The sequence below is a fragment of the Engystomops pustulosus genome, chromosome 4 (genome assembly GCF_040894005.1).
Source record: "Engystomops pustulosus chromosome 4, aEngPut4.maternal, whole genome shotgun sequence".
In the NCBI taxonomy this organism is placed as follows: domain Eukaryota; kingdom Metazoa; phylum Chordata; class Amphibia; order Anura; family Leptodactylidae; genus Engystomops; species Engystomops pustulosus.
Genome location: NC_092414.1, coordinates 83,011,073 through 83,038,076, shown reverse-complemented (window position 1 = coordinate 83,038,076; position 27,004 = coordinate 83,011,073). Strand labels below are relative to the sequence as shown.

The 27,004-nt window shown below is 41.0% G+C and overlaps 1 protein-coding gene across 1 annotated transcript in view; it reads left to right on the top strand.

Annotated features, from left to right (window-relative positions):
- The window catches only part of RASSF9 (Ras association domain family member 9), a 147,215-nt gene that overhangs the window by 38,932 nt on the left and 81,279 nt on the right, over positions 1 to 27,004 (top strand). The window lies entirely within an intron of this gene.

The following is a 27,004-nucleotide window of genomic DNA, read 5'->3' as shown; positions in this document are numbered from 1 at the left end:
TAGAATATGGTTCTGTGAGTTGCTTTACCCTCTTGTTATTGTTTTTTCTGATGACGTTTTGAATGTAAATTATAGGCCATTAGTGCCATGGAAGGCCTGATGGGTAGTCTTACAACACTTTTTACTTAGGGGAACAATCATGTCCTCTCATACCAGACATCCATTATTTCACCAATGGGACTGATGCATTTTGGATCTCTTTTAAAGACTCTACCATGTACCTTTCATATGTACAATTTTGGAGTAATGGGAGCAACTACTACCCTGATGATTAGATCTTTTATCATTTTCCTGTTTCAGATTTTTGCCATGTTATGTATATTCACATCCTATTCACATTATATTCACATTGCTGTTCTGGTAGCCCACAATTGTCCCATCTTTCAGCAGTTGCAGCAACAGGCTAGCTTTAGGGATTTCCCAGTTATGTTGGGGGGCCAAATGAATGCCCCTTTCTCAGATGGTCATGACCAGCTATCTCTATACAGAGTGGACAACCCAATGTTTTGGTGCTATTCTTTTTTTCTTCCCTCATTATACCCCCTTTGCCCTTTCCCAGTTTATTCTTTTGGAAGCATATCAGGACTTGTCCTGTGGTCACTGCGAACACTATGAACACAAGTTGAATACCCTCTTACTCATTTAAGCTTCTCATCCTTCCATCTTGCTCATTATAATGGTGGCTGATATGCGGTTCCACACTAGCCTTGCTCAGCAACTGTGAACTATACACTATGAACTGGAAGTAGTATCATGTATATTTGGTAACTAAAGTGCTCTTTATTCTCTCCCCCACCCTCTCGGCAGATTTTCCTGAATTGAGAAAGTTTCTTTCACAATGCAATCATCCATCAATCGCCACTGAGGAATTTGACTAACCTGAACCAGGATGTCCATTTGAGGAACTAATTAAAATGGCCAAAGCCCTTTCCAACGGTGAGGCTCCTGGCTCAGACAGTCTACCCTATCGTTTTTGCAAGACTTTCAGTCATATTTTGCTTCCTCATCTGGTCCACTGTTCAATGCCTTCCTTTTCCGAGAACCCATCCCTGAATTCATGCTTCATTTATATATTATAGTTATAGCTAAACTGGAAAAACACTTAGATACTTCTAGTTATTGCGCCTTTTTTGCACAAATGAATGTATTGGGGAGCTGAACTACCACTAAATACCGACAGTGGGGTATATTTACTTACCCGACCCATTTACGCCGCAGATCTGGAATGTCAGACAAGGATTGTGTCTGTCGTGATTCACTAAGATCGCGCGTCCAATTTCCTGCATGTGTCGCTTTCCCCACTGAGGTCCGCCAGAGTTCACCTTCTTCTTCCCGATGCATGTGAGTGCTGATCTTGCGACACAATTTGCTTTTTAAATTCCGTGGTTTGTGCGAATCAGTTGGGTTGTCTGACGGCCACGCCCCTCGATTTGGGTCGCATGCAAGCCGGCGCCGATGCACCACAATCCGATCGCGTGCACCACAAACCTGGAGAAATTCAGCGCAAAAGGGAAAAAAATTGCGAAACCCGACGAAAATGCGGCTTTCGGACCCTTAGTAAATGTGCCCCAGTATGCTTCTTTTTTTTTCAGCCAAGGCACAGTAACAGGTTTTAGAGTTCATCAGAAAATAAAATGGAAAAAGTGTCTGTTTCCTGAAGGATAAAATTGAGTCCTGTACAGTTTAATGCATATAAAAAAAATAGTAAAAAAAAAATAAAAAAAAAGAATTAAAAAACCTAAAAACTCAAATCCTCCTCTTTACCTAGTACGCAAAAAAGAATAAACAAAATAAGAAACATGTTAGCTGCTCCAAAATGCTTAATCTAGCACAAGCATATAATGAGAATATCCGTAAAAAGCCAGTATGCATTCATTTGAAATTCGGGTATAGTCTTTGTGACTTTGCTCTAGCACATTTTACTACCTCAGAAAGTATGTCACCATTACTAGGACAGAAAATAAAGTAAGAGATAATATGTTTGGAAGGTCGGTAGCGCCTAAGTGTTTTTTCCAATAATTCAGAAGGCCTTTCTTTTTTTCAATATACGCCACTGTAAATTGTTCTGTTTCTTTGAAAGCCTTGAAGTAAATGTCTGGATATATATGTGATTTCAATGACTTTTGCATGGCTTTATTTAACTCTTGAAGCAAAATGCTACTATCACTTCTCTCTGCTCAGTCTTTAAAAGAGGGAGTAATATGTCTCCTTCTTCTTCTAAGCTTATGTCATATTAATTCAAATATATGAACTGTTATTTAGAAACTTGAAAGGACTTCATCTAGAATATGCCATATCTCACTGATCATGGGATTTCTGGGTAAAAAGTATTTATATAAATCCTGACAAAAAATATTTGTAGGACGATTTTCTAAACCACAGAAGTCATGGTGAATTATAAATAGTTTTACAACATTTTTTTAAGAAATTATGCTGTGTTTTGAAAAATAATGCCACTGTAGTTCCCTAGTAATTTTAACCCCTTTAGGGCATAGCCAGTTTGCATGTTAAGGCTCAGCCGCTTTTTTGTAATCTGGCATATGTTACTTAATATGGCTAGAACTTTTGAGGTGATGCCGGTTCAGCTCAGAATCGGAGCTGGGCCAGCATCGGTGTAACACTCCCGGTCAAATTGACCTCCAAATGGGGGTGTATAACCTGTTAAATGCTGCGGTGAAGGGGCATGAAGGGGTGGAGCGGCCAATGGGGTGGTGGGTGTACCAAAATGATCTTGAAATAGTGTTTTTGTGATACATTGCACTTTATGTTACTGGCAAATTTTGGTTAATATGTATTGTGTTTAGTAATAAAAAAAAGAACTAAAATTTGGCAAATAGCTTGAGAAATTTGTCATTTTCAAAATTCAAAATCATCTAGTACTTTTGACACTGATAGTTTTACCACCTAAATCAGTTACTTACTAACATTTCCCATATCTATACTTATATCTTCATCATTTTTTAAAAGTCCTTTCATTTAAATATGACGTTAGAAATCAAACACAGCTATTACACAAGCCCTATTCTAATAACCAGATCCACATAAGTGTCTCCAAGGGAACTGTACCAAACACCTATTAAATTCAATATAATACCACAAGGTGAAAACTGTATAAAACTTAACGTTTAATTAAAAATACATAAAAACCACTATTGTCACAAATGGCAATGCACCAAACCTATTAGCCACTGTAAAATGTTAGCAAAACATACAGGGCCCATACAAATATACCATCTTGGCCTCTAATAACGAAAAAATCGTATAAATATGCAGGGCTGTACACGATATGTAGCAGGGTATGCAATTCCTAATATAAGCACCAGCAGTCAATAGACAGTCGCAGCTGCAAGTATAACAGCTATCCTGTAATCAGTGCATATAAAGGAAAGAAAATAGGTGTATGCTACAGCAATGATAGCAACAATGACAGTATGCGGAAGGTAAAGAAAAAAAGGAATGTTCTTACCAATCCTGGGTTGAAAAATTCGGACCATCGGATTCTTTATGATATAGAAGAACCTAGGTGTCCCTCGCATACTGGAATCACACCTGAATATCGTCCAATAACTCCCGTCCTAACAAGGACGGTCCACAGCTGTCCCTGACGTGTATCTTGCCCTTGCTATAGAAACTAGGCGTTCACAGATGGTCTCAACACTGAAAGAATGATCCCGACGCGTTTCTTCCGCAATCCCACGGATTCATCAGGGGATACATGTGTCACAGGTGTAGGTGACTAAGAAGAGTCATAGTGGTAGAGACCAAGCAGTGGCTCCAGAAGGTCTCCAGGTCGTCCAGCTTAGTGAAGCATGAAGCGACTGGCGTGTGCAGCATTGTACTGCGTCTGCTCAGCTGTTTTTAAGTCAGCCGGCTAGAGCGCGCCATGCGACCGCTCACTTCCGGTCAGTGCCGATCACGTGACTAGTCACGCGATCAGTCACATGACAACAGGGAGGCGGCGCCGAGTGCCGTGACATCAGGTGAGGAGAGAGAATTTAGTCCATCAACCTGATACAACGTTGCATAGTCACGGCAGTGTGAAATACTGTATCACTATATCAATGGTGAGCAAAAAAGCCTATTTAAATGTATAATTATATAGTGGCTCTAATGTAAAGCTCACTAAGCGGTACGTATAAACACATTATACAAAATGGTACTTAAAATGATATTTCAGGCAGTGTCTAAAGTCATAATCTGAGGAAAAAATTAAACATTTGAATATAGAATATTCAAATAATTAATTACATAAACAATCGTATATAAATGGTGACTTGAGGAAAAGACATCAAGGTCATACCCAGCAGGGATTACATAAAAGAAAAGAAATAAGATTATCCAGGAGTCAGATTATACGAGGGAAGGAGTCAGATTAACCATCGATAAAGGATGCAAAGCTTAAGGTTTCATTCAGCCCACTAGGGGCCACCGTGGCTAGTCTGTAAATCCAACGGGTCTCAGTTTGTAGAATTTTTTTATTCCAATCTCCCCCTCTAACATTTCGAGGTACCTGGATAAAACCATGAAACCTTACTACATCTACACAACCTTGGTGGCATTCATGAACATGTTTAGCTAACGGGGTATCTCTTGAATATTTAATGTCAGCCAAATGCTCACCCACTCGTCTGCGGAATTCTCTAAAGGTTTTCCCGATGTATTCAACTCCACATACACATACAACCCGGTAGATCACTCCCTTGGTTCTGCAGTTAATAAAGGAATTAATTTGAATTTCCTCACCAGTCACATTCGCCACGAATTTCTTTATTACCAGGATGTAAGGGCAGGCTATGCAGCCATTACATTTGTAGGAGCCATTCGGCTTCCTAGCATCCAACCAGGTGTTTCTCGAATTATATATGCACTGATTACAGGATAGCTGTTATACTTGCAGCTGCGACTGTCTATTGACTGCTGGTGCTTATATTAGGAATTGCATACCCTGCTACATATCGTGTACAGCCCTGCATATTTATACGATTTTTTCGTTATTAGAGGCCAAGATGGTATATTTGTATGGGCCCTGTATGTTTTGCTAACATTTTACAGTGGCTAATAGGTTTGGTGCATTGCCATTTGTGACAATAGTGGTTTTTATGTATTTTTAATTAAACGTTAAGTTTTATACAGTTTTCACCTTGTAGAAATCAAACACAGATTGAAATTTTTTCTCAAAATTGAATTTTTTGGCATAATTTTTTTGTTAAGTTTGAAATATAAATTATTAGAATCTCCCTATGAATCTCCCCATTTTCAAAAGTATACCCCTCAAACTACATAGTAATTAAAACAAAATAAAGGTGAAATTTAGAATGGTTCAATCTTGTTGGTAATACATTCATTTAGCCCTAAAATTTCCAAAAGATAAAAAGTGAAAACCCATCTTAAAATCTTTTATGCAATTTCTCCTGAGTATAGGCCACATGTGGCCGTTACTTTTTGTATTGGTGGATAGCGAGGCACAGAAGGGAAGGAGTGCCATGCAATTGCCAGTTGTGTCCTATGGTACTTATGGGTTTTAGTTTCCTCATTGGCGCCCTTTTGTAGGCTATAAAATGTTTTGTTTTTTCTATTAGTGGGGCCACATGACAATATTTCTTTTGCTGGATGAGATGCATTTTCCAGTGATACCATTTTGAGGTGGCTTTGCCCTATTGTTGAAAATGTATTCCCTTTTGGAGGGGGGTAGCGGTTAGAAAAGCATCATTGATTGTATTCGCTTTAACTTTTTTTGTGTGTTCACCATTTAGCCTAAAAAACATCTTGGGGGTTATTTAGCATACGTTGGCGCTCATGCCTTTTGATGTATCCAGCGGGGTGCTGTGCAGGGTTTATCTCACCTGGTGTAGAAATGGAAGCAGTAGGGGACAGGAATGCCTTGCGCTGGCCCACTCCCCACTGGTCACGCCCACCACCCCATTGGCCGCTCCACCCCTTCATGCCCCTCCACCGCAGCATTTAACAGGTTATACACCCCCATTTGGAGGTCAATTCGACCGGGAGTGTTACACCGATGCTGGCCCAGCTCTGATTCTGAGCTGAACCGGCATCGCCTCAGCAACAGATAAATCCGTCACTGATATTTTTGCATTGATGCTCAGTGACGGATTTATCTGTTGCTGAGTGGGAAGAGGTTAAATAGGCACTAGCTTTCGAAAACTTTGTATAAATCATAGAATTATACAAAACTTCAATGTCATGCACTTTCGATATCATGCTCTATTCCCCCAAACCCTGGCCCAATCTCCATTACAAATTATTCATGAGTACTTTTCTATACTGTTGTGCATTATTCTGAGAGAATGAGAGAAAGAGGGAAATTAGCAGTGAGAGACATCACAACATCAAGGTTTCTATCAGCTCGAACCAGTCTGCCCATTCTCCTCTGACCTCTGGCATCAACAAGGCATTTCCGCCCACAGAACTGCCGCTCACTGGATGTTTTTTCTTTTTCGGACCATTCTCTGTAAACCCTAGAGATGGTTGTGCGTGAAAATCCCAGTAGATCAGCAGTTTCTGAAATACTTAGACCAGCCCTTCTGGCACCAACAACCATGCCACGTTCAAAGGCACTCAAATCACCTTTCTTCCCCATACTGATGCTCGGTTTGAACTGCAGGAGATTGTCTTGACCATGTCTACATGCCTAAATGCACTGAGTTGCCGCCATGTGATTGGCTGATTAGAAATTAAGTGTTAACGTGCAGTTGGACAGGTGTACCTAATAAAGTGGCCGGTGAGTGTATAGATGCTTTAATAGTCCCAAAAGGGAAATAGTTTTCTGCCACACAGTACACTTAATACAAAACACACAAATAAAAAAATACAACTATATCTAAAAATAAATTACATACAATGCATGCCATACTATTGTTTAGTGCCTTGTAGCTTATTAATCAGGGTTATAGCATACGGTAAAAATGAACGCTTAAATCTTTCGCTATTGACCCTTGATAGACGGTACTGCTCACTAAAGTCACTATGCAAGTTACTTATTTCCAAATTTAGAGTATGAAGTGAATTCCTCATGATTGACATGCATTTGCCAGAATCTTCATAAACAGCAATGCAGCTCTTTAGACTGACGCCAATAACTTGCCCTGGCCTTTTTATAATTTTTTTAATTTTGCCTTTTTCTTCATGTTTCTTATAGGTTATAACTAAGTTATATTCAAGATTTTAAAGAGTTTACCAGGAAGTAGAATTGCTGGCCTATGCTCAAGATAAGTGATCAATAGTTTATCATCGGTGGTGGGACCACCAGCACCACTCAGCCAGTTAGTGATGGATAAATAGAGCAAATTGTACTAGAAGCAATTGTTTGTTTGTCCTTGTTGTGGCTGGGTATGGGCACTGTAGCTGCAGATTCCACTAAAAATGAATGGGAACCAGAGTTGTAGTTATACCTCTGCTACAGGGACATGGAGACAACTATTTGAGATTTGTGAACTTTTTAAGCAGGGCCAAACAGCTGATTTCTGCAGGGGCTTTGTATTGCCCCCCTGTGATCAACTCTTGATAACCAACCTACTTAAGGTATTTTACTTAGGAACAATATCATTTTGGGCTAAAGCAAATTAGTTGAATTTGGTATAAGGTTAGAATGGACCACAAGAGGCTTTGGTAAATTAAAAATTTTGTTACCTGAAACTTGAAGAGCCACTGTTTCTGTTTTCGTGCAATCATGTCAAAGCCTATAATACTCCACCAATGTTACCAGTTATCAGTATAGACAGATATGCACATGGAATACATGGGAAGTCATTTCTCATGTGTTTTACAGGTTCCCTAGCAACTGCTTGAATGCAGAAGCAGCATTTGAGAAGACAGCACTATATAGGAATTCCATATAATTAGTTCAGTTCCCTGTTACAAGAATGAATGGTGACAGCAATATCTTCTTTATCTATATGTAAGAACATGTGATGTAATACAAATCAGTAATTCAATTGGGGCTTCATCCAATGTTCAAGCTATATATTGCCTTAGTGTAGAAATGCTCAGTCGGCTATTCCTTTCCCAGCTTTTACCCCCATCTTCTTTCCTGTTCTGGAGGATTACACTTATCTCTGTAATGTAATGCTACTAATGTTTCACTGAGGGTTTTTTATCTTTAATATGGAAAGGATTTCTTATTCCTGAAGGTACTTCAAATTATTAGATATTTTTTTAACTTGGCAGTTTAGGGGAAAATGACATTGACATTGATTCTGTTTAGTATCTAAATTTAGTATTCATGTCCACTTGTTTTCATTTTTACAACCACTATATATAATTTTATACCTATTTTTTTAAGTTGTACTTTTTTGTCCCTGAGGCTCATTTGTATATTTTTAAAAGTTCTTTTTCACAAAAAATAATCCATGACCAGCTTAATGAAGTAGGGATCCTGTTTCAGGGGGCACATATAAAGCGTGTATGTATGCTTGGGTTAAAACCACTAAATCCATGTGGTTCATTTCCTTTAAATCATACATCTTTTCAGTTTCTTACAATTTCAAGCACATACTTTCATAAGGCATGTTGTGTCACCAGGTGTAAAAGTGTGCCATTTTATTCAGTAAGATGTGCTAGGAATTTTCTTCAATAGAGATCTCCTCTGTCTTCACTTATCTGACATTGAGCGCTTCCACAGACTTTCTATAGTGCTTGGTAATACTGATTGTTGTACTTGTGATCAAAGAATATACAGATCAAGAAGATCTGGACAATACAAATGGGATATATTTGACAACCTGGTAAGATATGGGTATACACCAAATATGTGAAAACATAGTGGGCTTAAACAGTAATCCAATTTTTATTTCATTTATTTGTAGATTTTTTTATCATTTACTTTCAAATTAAATAGCTGTACAAAAAATAAGAACATTTTCTTTTAATTCAATGGTTTTACTTATCAGGACACAATAAAAAAAATCTTGGATTTTCATGGAGTTTTCCAGATAATTATCAAAACTTAAATATGCGCATAAAAGACACTTTTAAAAAATCTTCAAGCAAAATCAAGAACGATAACCCAGGGACACTTACTCATAGATCCATGCACTGTGATCTTATCTTCCTCCTAAAATCAACTTTTAAAATGTTCATGAGCCAGAAGGGCCCTGGGGGTGTTACCGGAGCTCCACCTTGCTGTAGCTTCACAGGCTGTTACACTTCCCCCTCCGACTGTGTGCTGAGGAAGAGGGGAAGAGCGAGCAGGGGCTCATGTCACACAGCCTTCTGCAAAAAAGAAATTTTAACATCAGCATGTAATAAAACACTGATGGAAAAGGATGTGTGTGCTGGTATTATGGGAACAGATAGATAATATTTGTTCCAGAAGTGGCTAGACATGCGTAGGGTTCAGGATGTGATTTTACAACTTTGTTTTTTGTTAGTGATGATTTTGAAGATCCCTTTAATACACTTATAGAGCCACCTGTAGCAGTTTTAACTTGAAGTAATCCTTTTCTGTCAGGCTTTATAAGTATCTTGTAACATCTGTGTCAATAACCGATATGGGACAACCACAAAGTGACCCTACCTAGGTCACTGTGCAGACATAAAACAAGGCAGACAAAAAAGAAACACAATAAGGCCCAGGTCACAGCAGATATGGCAAATAAGGCACAAACTTGTTGATAAAAAAGAATAGTTTAAGAATAGAGATGAGCGAACACTAAAATGCTCGGGTACTCGTTATTCGAGACGAACTTTTCCCGATGCTCGAGTGCTCGTCTCGAATAACGAACCCCATTGAAGTCAATGGGAGACTCGAGCATTTTTCAAGGGGACCAAGGCTCTGCACAGGGAAGCTTGGCCAAACACCTGGGAACCTCAGAAAAGGATGGAAACACCACGGAAATGGACAGGAAACAGCAGGGGCAGCATGCATGGATGCCTCTGAGGCTGCATAATCGCAACATTATGCCAAAATTATGGGCAACAGCATGGCCATGACAGAGTGACAGAATGAAGCTAGATAGCATCTAAAACATCCAATAATTGACCCTGACACTATAGGGGACGGCATGCAGAGGCAGCGGCAGCAGGCTAGAGAGTGTCATGGCGACATACCCTAAATGGACTCAGGCTTCAAACCAATGGGTGGCAGAGAGGAACCAAAGGAGGTGAGCAAGAAGCGCTCAAATAATATCGGTACATGATAAAAGTTTGCCAGTATATTTTGTGGATTACACAGCAGGGTGGCGACAAAGTTAACATGGAAGCCATGAAAACAACCCAAAATTCTGCCTGACACAGCTCGTTTGATAAGGGGACCATGTATGGAGGCAGTGAACTAGTAGTAGATTAAAGGTGCTGCAGTTAAAACTATGTTAGTTGGATCTTGGCATGGAGCTGGCGCTCCGCTGCCAGGCGAGCTTTCGCCAATCCAAGCCCCTGTCTATAGGCTACTCCCCAAACAGCACTTCTAAGAACCTTTTGTATAAGATCAAGTGTAGTAGCGTTCTTATAAGTTTAGGATATGGCGGGTGAGGGGAATGTAAACAGCTGCGCAAGAAGCGCTGAAATAATATCGGTAAATGATAAAAGTTTGCCAGTATTTTTTGTGGATTACACAGCAGGGTGGCGACAAAGTTAACAAGTTTGTTGTGGAAGCCATGAAAACAACCCAAAATTCTGCCTGACACAGCTCGTTTGATAAGGGGACCATGTATGCTTACAGTTCATGCCAGTCGCTGCACTGGCTGCCAGTCTCCTTTCGAATACAGTTTAAAATAATAATAACCCTCATCCATAAAGCTCTGTATAATGCTGCACCCCCCTACCTCTCCTCTCTTATCTCAGTCTATCGCCCAACCCGTGCTCTTAGATCCGCCAGTGATCTTAGATTAACCTCTACCCTAGTGCGGACCTCCCACTCGCGTCTCCAAGACTTCTCTAGAGCTGCACCAATTCTATGGAATGCTCTGCCCCGGACTATCAGACTAATACCTAACCTCCAAAGTTTCAAACGTGGTCTTAAAACCCATTTCTTTAGGCAAGCCTATAACACTCATTAACTGCATGAAGTTTTAACTCTTCTACTAACCCGTCCTGTGTCGTCCTCCCATCTGTTATCCAGCAACCAACAGGCACCAGACTTCTCTGCAGTCCCATTCACCCTGGACCTGGTATATAAGATGACGGCTGAGTGGTTCAAGCGACAGCAATTCCATTTATTATATTTTGTTCTATTCCCTAAGAAGAATGGCTTGACCATTAAATATTCTTTTACCTCGTGTTACCCCATCATCTTCATAAACCGTAAGCTCTGGCGAGCAGGGACCTCACTCCTGTTGTTCCATACAAATGTTATGCTCTGTTACATTACATTTGTATTTGTTTCCTATGATTTGTAAAGCGCTACAGAATATGATGACGCTATATAAATAAAGATTATTATTATTATTATTATGGAGGCAGTGAACTAGTAGTAGATTAAAGGTGCTGCAGTTAAAACTATGTTAGTTGGATCTTGGGATGGAGCTGGCGCTCTGCAGCCAGGCGAGCTTTCGCCAATCCAAGCCCCTGTCTCTAGGCTACTCCCCAAACAGCACTTCTAAGAACCTTTTGTATAAGATCAAGTGTAGTAGCGTTCTTATAAGTTTGGGATATGGCGGGTGAGGGGAATGTAAACAGCTGCGCAAGAAGCGCTGAAATAATATCGGTTAATCATAAAAGTTTGCCAGTATATTTTGTGGATAACACAGCAGGGTGGCGACAAAGTTAACAAGTTTGTTGTGGAAGCCATGAAAACATGTGGCAGTCCCAAAAAGTTTTCAAACCAGAGGAGCAGGTAGGTGTCCCTCCAGAAAAATGGAATAGATTGAGTGCATGTATGTGGCAGTCCCAAAAAGTTTTCAAACCAGAGGAGCAGGTAGGTGGCCCTCCAGAAAAATGGAATAGATTGAGTGCCTGTATGTGGCAGTCCCAAAAAGTTTTCAAACCAGAGGAGCAGGTAGGTGTCCCTCCAGAAAAATGGAATAGATTGAGTGCCTGTATGTGGCAGTCCCAAAAATTTTTCAAACCAGAGGAGCAGGTAGGTGGCCCTCCAGTAAAATGGAATAGATTGAGTGCCTGTATGTGGCAGTCCCAAAAATTTTTTAAAACAGAGGACCGGGTAGGTGGCCCTCCAGAAAAATGGAATAGATTGAGTGCCTGTATGTGGCACTCACAAAAATTGTTTCAAACAGAGGACCGGGTAGGTGGCCCTCCAGAAAAATTAAATGCATAAAGTACTATAGCAAGAGCCAGTGGGCCCTGTCAAAAAATAGCCAGTTTCCTCTGCTTTACTGTACAAAGAGGAGGAGAAGGAGGAAAATGAGGAGGAGGAGGAGTGGATCAATTATTCAGGTTGAGCTTCCTTCACCTGGTGGAGATTGGAAATTATGAGAAATCCAGCCTTTATTCATTTTAATAAGCGTCAGCCTGTCAGCGCTGTCAGTCGACAGGCGTGTACGCTTATCTGTGATGATGCCACCAGCTGCACTGAAAACCCGCTCGGACAAGACGCTAGCGGCAGGGCAGGCAAGAACCTCCAAGGCGTACAGCGCCAGTTCGTGCCACATGTCCAGCTTTGAAACCCAGTAGTTGTAGGGAGCTGTGTGATCATTTAGGACGATGGTATGGTCAGCTACGTACTCCCTCACCATCTTTCTGTAAAGATCAGCCCTACTCTGCCGAGACTGGGGACAGGTGACAGTGTCTTGCTGGGGTGACATAAAGCTGGCAAAAGCCTTGTAAAGCGTACCCTTGGAAGTGCTGGACAAGCTGCCTGCTCGCCTACTCTCCCTCGCTACTTGTCCCGCAGAACTACGCACTCTGCCGCTAGCGCTGTCAGAAGGGAAATACTGTTTCAGCTTGTGCACCAGGGCCTGCTGGTATTCATGCATTCTCACACTCCTTTCCTCTGCAGGGATGAGAGTGGAAAGATTTTGCTTGTACCGTGGGTCCAGGAGAGTGAACACCCAGTAATCGGTGCTGGAATAAATTCTTTGAACGCGAGGGTCACGGGATAGGCAGCCTAGCATGAAATCTGCCATATGCGCCAGAGTACCAACCCGTAAGAATTCACTCCCCTCACTGGCCTGACTGTCCATTTCCTCCTCCTCCAACTCCTCCAACTCCTCTTCTTCTGCCCATACACGCTGAACAGTGAAGGACTCAACAATGGTCCCCTCTTGTGTCTCGCCAACATTCTCCTCCTCTTCCTCCTCATCCTCCTCCACCCTCCACCTCCTCCGATATGCGCTGAGAAACAGACCTGAGGGTGCTTTGGCTATCAACAAGGGAATCTTCTTCCCCCGTCTCTTGTGACGAGCGCAAAGCTTCCGACTTCATGCTGATCAGAGAGTTTTTCAACAGGCCAAGCAGCAGGATGGTGAGGCTGATGATGGCGGCATCGCCACTGACCATCTGTGTTGACTCCTCAAAGTTACTCAGCACCTGACAGATATCAGACATCCACGTCCACTCCTCATTGTAGACTTGAGGAAGCTGACTGACCTGACTACCACTTCTGGTGGAAGTTGACATCTGGCAGTCTACAATCGCTCTGCGCTGCTGGTAAACTCTGGATAACATGGTCAGTGTTGAATTCCACCTCGTGGGCACGTCGCACAACAGTCGGTGAGCGGGCAGTTGGAGGCGGCGCTGCGCTGCCCTGAGAGTGGCAGCATCTGGGCTGGACTTCCTGAAATGCGCACAGATGCGGCGCACCTTCGTGAGCAAATCAGACAGATTGGGGTATGTCTTGAGGAAACGCTGAACTATCAGATTTAACACATGGGCCAGACATGGCACATGTGTCAGTCTGCCGAGTTGCAGAGCCGCCACCAGGTTACGGCCGTTGTCACACACAACCATGCCTGGCTTCAGGTTCAGCGGTGCCAGCCACAGATCAGTCTGCGCCGTGATGCCCTGTAATAGCTCTTGGGCGGTGTGCCTTTTGTCGCCTAGGCTCAGCAGTTTGAGCACCGCCTGCTGTCGCTTAGCGACGGCACTGCTGCTGTGCCTAGAGCTACTGACTGATGGCGCCGTGCCCACGGATGGTAGTTCGGAGGAGGAGGTGGAGGAGGGGTGGGAGGAGGAGGAGGCATAGTAGGCCTGAAACACCTGGACCGAGGTAGGCCCCGCAATCCTCGGCGTCGGCAGTATATGACCAGCCCCAGGGTCAGACTCGGTCCCAGCCTCCACCAAGTTAACCCAATGTGCCGGCAGCGATATATAGTGGCCCTGCCCGGCAGCACTCGTCCACGTGTCCGTGGTCAGGTGGACCTTGTCAGAAACGGCGTTGGTCAGGGCACGGGTGATGTTGTCTGACACGTGCTGGTGCAGGGCTGGGACGGCACATCGGGAAAAGTAGTGGCGGCTGGGGACCGAATACCGAGGGGCGGCCGCCGCCATGAGGTTGCGAAAGGCCTCGGTCTCTACTAGCCTATAGGGCAGCATCTCCAGGCTAAGCAATCTGGAGATGTGCACATTAAGGGCTTGGGCGTGCGGGTGGGTTGCACTATATTTGCGTTTCCGCTCCAGCGTCTGGGGTATGGAGAGCTGAACGCTGGTGGATGCTGTGGAGAATCGTGGAGGCGACGATGGGGTTTTTGTGGCAGGGTCCTGGGCAGGGGGCTGACTATCAGCTGACACAGGGGAAGGAGCAGTGGTGTGCACGGCCGGAGGTGAACGGGCTTGTTGCCACTGAGTGGGGTGTTTAGCATTCATATGCCTGCGCATACTGGTGGTAGTTAAGCTAGTAGTGGTGGAACCCCTGCTGAGCCTGGTTTGGCAAATGTTGCACACCACAGTCCGTCGGTCATCCGGTGTTTCCTTAAAGAACCTCCAGACTTCTGAAGATCTAGCCCTCGCCGCAAAAGCCCTCACCATGGGAGCTTCACTAGTTGACACATTTGGCGCTGATGCACCAGCTCTGGCCCTGCCTCTCCGTCTGGCCCCACCACTGCCTCTTCCAACCTGTTCTGGTCGAGGACTCTCCTCCGTCTCAGAAGCACTGTGTTCACCCGGCCTCTCAACCCAGCTTGGGTCTGTCACCTCATCATCCTCCGATCCCTCAGTCTGCTCCCCCCTCGGACTTCCTGCCCTGACAACAACTTCCCCACTGTCTGACAACCGTGTCTCCTCATCGTCGGACACCTCTTTACACACTTCCACTACGTCAAGAAGGTCATCATCACCCACAGACTGTGACTGGTGGAAAACCTGGGCATCGGAAAATTGCTCAGCAGCAACCGGACAAGTGGTTTGTGACTGTGGGAAGGGTCCAGAAAACAGTTCCTCAGAGTATGCCGGTTCAAATGCCAAATTTTCCTGGGAGGGGGCAGACTGGGGGGGAGGAGGCTGAGGTGCAGGAGCTGGAGGAGTGGCGATTTCGGTGACATGGGTGGACTGCGTGGAAGACTGACTGGTGGACAAATTGCTCTAAGCATTGTCAGCAATCCACGACATCACCTGTTCGCACTGTTCTGGCCTCAACAGTGCTCTACCACGAGTCCCAGTAACTTCAGACATGAACCTAGGGAGTGTAGCTCTGCGGCGTTCCCCTGCTCCCTCATAAGCAGGTGGTGTCTCACCCCGCCCAGGACCACGGCCTCTGACCCCTGCAGTAGTTGGACGCCCACGTCCCCGCCCTCGTCCTCTACCCCTAGCCCTCGGGTTAAACATTTTTAAAATGAGAGTTATAACTTTAATTTTTTTTTAACTTTTTTTTGTGTTTTTTGTTTTTTTTTGTGTTTTTTGTTTTTTTTTGTTTTTTTTGTTTTTTTTTGTGTTTTTGAGTTTTTAAAACCAAACAATGCTATCCTATTGCTATGGCTATTTTCTAGCCAAGTATGAAAGCACACTACTATGCCAGATGAGATGACACTGAGTTATTAAACAAAATAAACGTAAAATAAAAAAGGACAAATGGCAGACTGTGCCTAATTGAAATCCAACCCCTACTAAATTTTCCCACTTCGGTCTTTGCAATGGATATGTGCGTCACTAAGCGCAAAACACAGCGGTCGCAAGTCTCACTACAAATTGCTCAGAATTGGCTAGTACATGCACTGCAGCAAGTACAGCCACCAGCAGATCAACCAGAAATCAAATATATAACGCTACTGTAGGCGTAAGCCGTTTGGATTCTCCTATGGCTATTTTCTAGCCAAGTATGAAAGCACAATACTATGCCAGATGAGATGACGCTGAGTTATTAAACAAAATAAACGTAAAATAAAAAAGGACAAATGGCAGACTGTGCCTAATTGAAATCCAACCCCTACTAAATTTTCCCACTTCGGTCTTTGCTATGGATATGTGCGTCACTAAGCGCAAAACACAGCGGTCGCAAGTCTCACTACAAATTGCTCAGAATTGGCTAGTACATGCACTGCAGCAAGTACAGCCACCAGCAGATCAACCAGAAATCAAATATATAACGCTACTGTAGGCGTAAGCCGTTTGGATTCTCCTATGGCTATTTTCTAGCCAAGTATGAAAGCACACTACTATGCCAGATGAGATGACGCTGAGTTATTAAACAAAATAAACGTAAAATAAAAAAGGACAAATGGCAGACTGTGCCTAATTGAAATCCAACCCCTACTAAATTTTCCCACTTCGGTCTTTGCAATGGATATGTGCGTCACTAAGCGCAAAACACAGCGGTCGCAAGTCTCACTACAAATTGCTCACAATTGGCTAGTAGATGCACTGCAGCAAGTACAGCCACCAGCAGATCAACCAGAAATCAAATATATAACGCTACTGTAGGCGTAAGCCGTTTGGATTCTCCTATGGCTATTTTCTAGCCAAGTATGAAAGCACACTACTATGCCAGATGAGATGACGCTGAGTTATTAAACAAAATAAACGTAAAATAAAAAAGGACAAATGGCAGACTGTGCCTAATTGAAATCCAACCCCTACTAAATTTTCCCACTTCGGTCTTTGCAATGGATATGTGCGTCACTAAGCGCAAAACACAGCGGTCGCAAGTCTCACTACAAATTGCTCACAATTGGCTAGTAGATGCACTGCAACAAGTACAGCCACCAGCAGATCAACCAGAAATCAAATATATAACGCTACTGTAGGCGTAAGCCGTTTGGATTCTCCTATGGCTATTTTCTAGCCAAGTATGAAAGCACACTACTATGCCAGATGAGATGACACTGAGTTATTAAACAAAATAAACGTAAAATAAAAAAGGAAAAATGGCTGACTGTGCCTAATTGCAATCCAACCCCTACTAAATTTTCCCACTTTGGTGTTTGAGGTGGATATGTGTGCCACTAAGAGCTAAACACAACGGTAGCAAGTCCCCCTGCTAATTCCTCACAAAATGGTACTAGATGCAAATAAAAAAAAAAAAAGTAGAACGTTATTGTAGCCCTAAGAAGGGCTGTTGGGTTCTTGGAGAATCACTCCTGCCTAACAGTAAGCTAATAGAACACCCTAACGCTTTCCCTGACCAGCAGCAGCTCTCTCCCTAGCGGCATCCAGACACAGAATGATCCGAGCAGCGCGGGCAGCGGCTAGTCTATCCCAGGGTCACCTGATCTGGCCAGCCAACCACTGCTATCGACGTGTAAGGGTACCACGTCATGCTGGGTGGAGTGCAGAGTCTCCTGGCTTGTGATTGGCTCTGTTTCTGGCCGCCAAAAAGCAAAACGGCGGGAGCTGCCATTTTCTCGAGCGGGCGAAGTATTCGTCCGAGCAACGAGCAGTTTCGAGTACGAGCATCAAGCTCGGACGAGCATGTTCGCTCATCTCTATTTAAGAACAATAGCCAAATATCAGAAAAACAGAAGTGCAGTAGAAAATCAAAGATAGCAAATACAATAGAGCCAATAGAATATATTACCAGTGATGTAGTAGCTGTGAGCTGGAAATATGCAGTATGTATATATATATACATATATATATATATATATGAAACCGTAGAGTCTCAGGCTGACTAGAGGAGGGCTCTGTCCATCACATCAAGTTGACCATTGCTGGACCAAGGCAGAGCTGCAGAGAAACTGGGTGTGGTGCAATTAGACTCAAACACAGCAAGCAACATAAATCACAGTTCACACTAGGAATGTTAAGCAAAAACAAAAAGAGAAAATGGATGCAACCTCAGCTGCGTTCTGTGGACAGAGGAACACCGTCACAGGTATGTTACATTTGGCTTGTTCTCTTGGTTCTCGCTCCTGTCTAATGATTCTGTGCTGCTATTTCCTTTCCATTATACTCTTTGTGTTGTTTCTCCTGTTTCTTGTTCCCACTTTGGAATAGGGAGGCACTGTCTTGTTGTCCCGTATCACCTAAGACACACTGAGGTGTTTGAGTTTAGGACTCACTTACTTGTTTGTCCTACCTGAATCCAGCCAAACATCACTTTGTCCATTAGAACATGCAAAGGACTATGTCTTCTGTATTATTCAGAAGCAACTTTGTAAAGCAAAGCCGTTCTGCCATGCTCTTTTTTAGAAAGGAGACTTTCTAATAGCAATCTTTCACATATGCCATATTTGTTCTATTTGTTTCTTCTACTGTTATGAACTTAAACATTTGACATGTTGAGATACATAGAGTCAATTTCTCATAGAGTGCAATTTCTGTGAGCACTGCATGATGTGACCCTGAGGTGAATTTTCTGTACATACACTCCTTGAAGAAAATGTCTAGAGTATTTTTGACTTATGATTACATTTTATTATTGTGGGAAGATGGACTTCAAATGATTTGGAAATGAACTTATAACCCTTCGCAGTACGACAGTGGACAGCGACAATTTGTTCTCTTAGATCATTCCTGATGTCTTTCCTTATTAACACACGCCTGAGTGCACCAGATCAGCAGAATGCCAAAACTACCCAAAGGTAACTGAGGACATATGATAATAAGTGCTTACTTACCAATGGAATTAGTTAGGACTTACTCTTTCTCCACTATGGCAGACAATAATCCTATATGTAAGATAAAGAGCAGTTAACTGCATTAGTAGGCAGCTGTTGCTCTACAAAATCTTGATATATACCCCCCATGAATAGACATGTTTATGCTCACAACAAAAAGACAACATACTATTTGGCCACTACTTTACAAGAGTACAAGAACACCATAGTGAATAACACTATAGCAAGTGAGCCACAGACATTAGCCCTGTAATTCAAGCACCCTTTGCAATAAAAATGAAGGAATATATAAAAGCATATAAACCATTTCATTCCAAAAAAAAAAAAAAATAAGGAATATTATCACTGAATAATATACAGGCAATGAAATATTTTTATTTTTGAGTGCTGAACCTGAAAAGCTACATGCAACTATCGCCTGATCCCTTTCCCAAAATAAATATATACTCGAGTATAAGCCTAGTTTTTCAGCACAAAAATTGTGCTGAAAACCCAAACTCGGCGTATACTCGGGTAAAAAAAAAAATATCAAAACTCACCTTTCTGGCATCTCCCACTGCTGGCTATATACGGGGGCAGGGGGCTGCCTATATACTGGGGAAGGTGGCTGGCTATATACTGGGGGATATGGGCTGGCAGGCTATATATTGGAGGGCAGGTGCTGGCTATATATTATGGTGCAGGGTCCGGCAGGCTATATACTGGGGAGGCTGTAACCAATGCATTTCCAACCCTAGGCTTATACTCGAGTCAATAGGTTTTCCCAGGTTTTTGTGGTAAAATTAGCGGCCTCGGCTTATACTTGGGTCGGCTTATACTCAAGTATTTATGGTAAATTGTGAACAGACATTTTTCTCGATAGCCTAGGCCTTGCTTCTGACTGTTTTCTGTTTCTGTTTCTGCTGACAGGCTCCTGTCTTGAAACCTTTTTTAGATCTGTGAGAAAGACCAAAACGAAGAGTGGCAAATTTAATGCAAATCTACATAAAGTAGTACAAAAAGAGGACTACTGGGTCACAAATATTATTCTATATCAATTCACTTACCAACAATTGTTGTAGAGCTTTGAGAATTATTCTCCGCTGGGAAATGAAGTAACTCGGCTGTGAACCCATGAAATAGGCCATCACAGCCTGACTGAATACATAACTGCCTAATGTTAGACGAAGTGAAATGTTACCCTTTATATACGTAGAATGCTAAGTAAAAACCAATGGAAAGCATCTGTACATGAGACACCACAAAAGACTGTCTTCATATTAAGTATATAGAAGTCATGCTAGAGAATATTACATTGCATCACGAGTGAAGTCCATGAGTTGATTCTCAGTACATTTATTTATGTCACTTGATGATTTAGTATTGTAGTTACAGTTTGAGTCGTTCTTTTAATATAAAATTCATCATGCATGTTACCAGTGAGAATTTTGTTATTGGCTTTGCAGCCAACTGTACTTGCTTCATAGGGTCTGTAAAAATGACATTACATAAATCTTTCTGTGACTCATATGTGTGAGACCCAATTCTATAGATTGTGTAGTATATCTGTCATCGCTTGTGACGCATTTAGAAACTAAATGTGTATTCGACTGGGAATGCCCAGAAGACTAACAAAGTCTGCAACCATTTTATTGTGCAGAATGTAGTCTTCTTTATAATATTTTTACTATATAGAAGATACATATCACTAGGCCTCTTTGGGACCATAGTCAGATAATGAAATCTATTATATGGTAATATTTTCCAAAATTGTGAGGAAGAACACAAATGTCAAGTCCATGAGGCTTTTAGGCAATGTACTAAGGGGAGGAGTCTGAGTTTTAACTGGACAAATAGAAATAACACAAACATCCCAGCACATAAGCCTAGTATAATATAGATGTATAATAAAACTATCTGTAATGCTGTTAACGCAATGTTAGGTAAAAGGTCTTGTGGTTTAACTGACATTACATCAACAGCATTACACTTGCTTCTGTCAATAGCATTTTAGTTCATTTTTATTTTATTTATATATTTTATTCCCCTTGCCGGGAACAGCAGTGACCCGGCTGACATATGATACCAGAGAAAAAGTTAGTTATGTCATTTGAAGCACACAGATAAAACTAAGCCCACAAGAATATGACACAAATGTGTTTTCTTGTCAATTTCATAGCATTTTGAATTTTCTCCCACTTACCAGTACATGGCATGGAATATAAAATACAGTCAATAGGAAGTACAATTTCCCTTATTCTGCTCTGTACACTAAAAAAAATGTATTTTTTCAGGGGGGACCAAAAAACAGAAACGCAAAATGTAAAAAGTCTATTGGCAGCAAGGGGTTAAAATGCCCCCTACACCCCTACATAAAAAGATTACAAAATGGAGTCATTCTCTGGGGGGAATGGGTTTTGGGTAGCTCAAAGGGTCTGCAAACAAGTTCAATAGCGCTACTTCTGTGCCCCGCCATGTGCCCAGACAGCGGGTTACATCCACATATTGGGTGTTCTCATACTGAGATGAAACTGCACAATATATTTGTAGGTGCATTTTCTACTTTTATTTAGCAAATTTTAGGGCTAAATGAACATTAATAATGATATTAGAAAATTCTAAAAAAAAACCTTCATTTTATTTTTAATTTCTTTAAAATACTTAAATGGTTAACACACTTGCTATGTGCTGTTTCAAATAGTTTGAGGAGTAATGTTATTAAAATGGGGTGATTTGTGGGGGTTTCTATTAATACAACTTCAAAACCCCCTATAAAAATAAAATGGTCTATAAAATAATGGATTCTAAAATTTTCTTGAAAATTTGAGAGAATGCTGTTCGATTTGTGCTCCTTCTAGCATTGTAATAAAACAAAATGACACTTGTAAAATGATGCCAACACAAAGTCAAGATATGGTAAATGTTAATTAGTTACAAATTTGGGTAGTAAGACTATCAGTTTGAAAAACTGAATTTTTAAAATAGCTATTTTTTTCTAAATTTTTGGCAAATTCATCTTTTTTCATAAAAATTATTTCAAAATATATCAACCAAAATTTCCAACTAACTTGAAATATGACATGACACAAAACAAACAATCTTAGGACCAATTGGGTAAGTGAAAGTAGACATTGGGAAAATATGCAAAGTTTTCCAGGATGGGATAAGGAAAACCACGCCTCTTTTAGCTACCTTGTAAGGCAGCTCCCTTGACATCAGGCATGACCTACAAGAAGTCTTATGACATGATGCAGGATTAAAACCAAACCAGTATATCTATTCCAGAAGGAACAGACTCCCAACTGTAGACAGCACGGATTTAACCTGATTGGGTCTCCTCAGTACAATATAGAGAAATGGTTTGGCTGAGTGAGAGGCTTGTGACTAGAGTCAGGAAGTAAGAGTACTCGTTATGGAGACTGACAATTAAGGCCACCGTGTAGGCATGTGGAATCTTATAACCATGGATGCTCCACTAGGGGGATTCTGCGTAAATATGCAAAGTTTTCCAGGATGGGATAAGGAAAACCATGCCTCTTTTAGCTGCCTTGTAAGGCAGCTCCCTTGACATCAAGCATGACTTGGTCACTCCAGTCCCCTGCCGGTCTATGTGCTGGGCCTTTTTATGCATTTTGTGACTTTTCTGAAACTTTTTGAAAAACAGAAAATAGACCATAAGAACATTTATTGAAGGGCCAAAGCCACTTTAAAAAATCTGATGGGCAGCAGAGCTCCAAAAATAGACATAGAACTGTCCTAATGAGCCTGCCTAATGATAAATAAACACTATATTTTTAACATATAAAAAGGTAAAACTTGTGTAATTCAATGTATACATTATCCTCTGTCTGGTAATTAAAAATTCACAAAATGTTACAAGTGGAAATGCAAATACAATGAATGAATAATCTGTTTGTAGTCTCTGTGGGACAGGGATCTCTTCGCCTACTCCATTACCTTTCCAATGGCTCAACCTTTTTTATGGAAATGATATTTTCACATTAATTACTGCAGAGACTCGGCCAATATATCTTAATGACAGAGGTCTTTAGCATTTAAGAAATTACTTACGTATAACAAATGTTAATGGGTTTTCTTGTAGATATAATTTTTTGAAAATATTTTGGGGAATAGAGAGAACTTGCCAATTCAACAAGTTAGCTACAGTAACACATTTACTATTAGTACTTGTCATTCATAAACTAAGCGGTGATACCAGGATAAAGGCGACACAAAAAGGAACAATAATTAACAATGGATTACAATGACATGAACATTAGCCCTCCCTTATAAAAAAAGAAAAACATGCGGAGTGAAATTTTAAAAAAAGATAAATCGTAAGTCTCAATGGTAACTGTGGCCTCTCAAAAAGATTTCATGACACTACCAAAACTTCAGATATAGAGAGAAAACCCCATTGCAAATAATAAAACTCAATTTTATTGAAAATTCTTTTAAAATAACATGATGAGTACACTACAATAGGGGGCTGGGAAGTAAAGAGTTGGTGAATACACAAGCTAAAGTTCATATGTATTGTATAAAGGTCAATCGACTGAAACTCATGTCAGGGCTGATGCTGGGAAGTGTGTCTTCATGGCAGACTTCCTTTTACTGTGGGTATACTTGGTCGTTTGCCTTTATATAGGTTTGATGCACTTTATGCATGGATGTACTTTTATTTACAATGCATTTTTATTATATTGTGCCTATTATATCATCCAGAGCTACCGTATTTTCCGGACTATAAGGCGCACTTAAAAGCATTGGATTTCCGTGGAAATCCAAAGTGCGCCTTATAGTCCGGTGTGCCCTATGTATGGTGCTGGGCACAGGGCAGCGGACCATACTTACATAGGTCCCCGCTACCGGAGACCGGAGACAGCAGATCTCCAGCGGGAACTGCAGACCACGCGGCACGAACAACTTCTGCCACGTGGTCTGCAGTTCCCGCTGGAGATCTGCTGTCTCCGGTAGCGGGGACCTATGTAAGTATGGTCCGCTGCCCTCCTCCACCTCCCCTCACCTTCCCCGCTCACCTTCCCCGCTCACCTTCCCCGCGTTCCCCGTCGCCGCGTCCCCGCCACGCCCCCGGACCTCCGCCACGCCCCCGGCCCCCGGACCCCGCGCCTTATAGACCCATGCCTTTGTTTTTATATTTAATTTGCTCTTTGGATACGAAAATTTAACTTCAGAAATATGGAAATTAAGCTGAAGAGCTTCAAGGTTTATTAGTAGAGTGTCTCAGGGCTCCAGCTACGTGGCAAAAACAATACCCCTACTAAACATTCATCACCCAGCACTTTCACTCAGCATTTTTCTTTGGCTACATTACTCTTGGATCCAACAAGATGGAGCCGGAGACCTTAGGTGCTCTGCCAAAGCACTACAGCCTAATTTGCATATTTCTAGTGAAGGCATGGTAGGAGCAATAAATACTAAGCATGGTTGCTATGTGGGCATAGCTCTACATAACATAGCAGTTTGTTCTGGTACGTAACTTATGGTTTCAGATTCCTTTTAAGTGTTTCTATTTAATGTTCCCTTTTCTATCTTTATTCTTTCATCTCTAGTTGTGCTTTTGTAATAAATAGAAGAGGCAGATAGCAAGTAGCAGACACAAAAGGTCACTATGGCATCTAAAGCCTTTGCTACAGTAGATACAGTTTCAACCCCTCCATGAGTATGGTTTTAAAATGTCAGATTTTACTTTCTATTATTCTTCTTTTACCTATACAGGCGGTCCCCTACTTAAGGACACCCGACTTACAGACAACCCATAGTTACAGACGGACCCCTCTGCCCACTGTGACCTCTGGTGAAGCTCTCTGGATGCTTTACTACAGTCCCAGACTGCAATGATCAGCTGTAAGGTGTCTGTAATGAAGCTTTATTGATAATTCTTGGTCCAATTACACCAAAAATTTTGAAACTCCAATTGTCACTGGGGCAAAAGAAAAAAAATTGTCTAGAACTTCCATTATAAAATATACAGTTTCGACTTACATACAAATTCAACTTAAGAACAAACCTCCAGACCCTATCTTGTATGTAACCCGGGGACTGCCTGTACAGTTATTTTTTCCAATTGAAATGATCAAATTAATATATTTATAGATGGCTATTAGAATTTCTATATTTGGAATAACAGGGGGTAAATTGCATTCCTAAAGATTGGATTGTTGTAAATTGCTTGATTGAATTTAAGTTGTTATAAAAGATGGATGTATATATGTATATTGGGATTGTAATGCCAAACACTCTAGCCATATAGAAATATAAGAATTGTTATTTATTCTGTATGTTCATTACCACTGATTTTAAATTAATCATCACTCTACAGTTAATTATTTATATTTCAGAATCTGAATTTAGGGGGAGGTTTATCAGAATTGTCTGAGAGCTGAACTGTTGCCTATAGCAGCCAATCAGAGCTCAACTTTCATTTTTCCACAGCCATTTATAAAATTAGAGCTGAGCTCTGAATGGTTTCCATGGGCAACTAGAACAGTTTTACCTCAGAAACCTTTGAAACTGTGATTAATCGTTCTTTTTAGCTCAGTTCTTTTCAGCTCAGTACTTGCCATATTATAAATTATGTATTAGATAAATATTGCTGAATATATTGACAAACCAAGGACTCGTTACTTCTTAAAAAATCTTCTGTAGACTTGTAAAAGCCTCTTCTCATCCCTTCCCTAATACTTTTGTTGTCAGGTGTACAACTGTTTTCAACGTTCGCGATATAATGAGGTCCCAAAGGGGGCCATTGAAAGATCGCCAAAACCTGAAACATTGATATTTTTTTTTAATAAAAAGTGATAAATATGAACTTATGTTGTATTAATTGTGTATAGATAGGGGAGTTTCAATGGAGTCCCTCTTACATGAATAGTCCTTTAATGATAGTTTTGTAGAACTGTTTCAGCAGCGATTGTTGATTATTTATATGACTTTCAGGCTGATCTGAATTTATTACGTTTTCTCCTAGATAACATTTTATGTAGTTTATATGACTTTATATATGCATATTTATGTTACCTAATGTTATGTTACCATAATCCAGAGGAGCCCTAATCAGAAAAGTTTCTTTCTCTATCCCACATATCAGAATTCTATGTTATGTGGATCTGGGATTGCGTCTATGTTTGTTTTCTAGGGCACTGGGGTTTTATCTGTAGCCAGGTGGTAGGTGTCCCAGATCAACATGGGAAAGAACAGTATATACTCTGACAAGCAAAATGCTAACAATGCTTTAAAATTTTAACCCCTTAACGACTTGGCCCTTTTAGTTTTTTCACTTCCATTTTTCGCTCCCCACCTTCAAATATCTATAACTTTTTTATTTTTCCACATCACCAGCTCTGTGATGGCTTATTTTTTGCGTAACAAATTGCACTTCATAGTGACGGTATTTAATATTCTACACTAAGTATGTGGGGTATAGAGAATCTCAGCAAATTGCTACATCTGTAGTTCAATGACTACAAATCAAAAGGAAATACAGATGTAATTGCAAAAATATATAAACTTTATTGAAGTGAAGAAGACATAATAAAATCACTTAAAATACCCTCAAGGTGGATAGAAAGCTCAAATCCCCCAGGCATGGGAACAAGTATTACCATAATTCATATATATACACCAAGTAATTGTCATGAAAGATCATAGTAGCAAAAGCTGACATAAGAACACACCATAATTTATCAGGATAAAGAAATGGAGGCAAAAAATGCACAGTGTTAAAGAGTCACGCTCTGTTATTACACACGAGATATTTCCCATCACTTTGCAATATCTTTTCACAGCAATCCATTCCTATGAAGAGGATAAAGAAGAATACCTATACTAATGTTTATAGTGACCGCTGATGTTGCTATATACAAACTTTCCTCGTCTTGGATTCAACTTTTTTCTTCATTTTTTCTTTTCTTTATATGTAAATTTATGTAACAACTGGGCACTTTTTCATATCTTATAACCCAAATTAGATACGTCCTAAATAGGAGTTAGGGTGACTTCCCCTCAGCCTAAATCACAACACCCTACAAAAAGGGGAACTCACGAAATATATTAAAAAGATTACTTTTTTATTGCATTAATATTAAAACAAAATCACACATTGACAA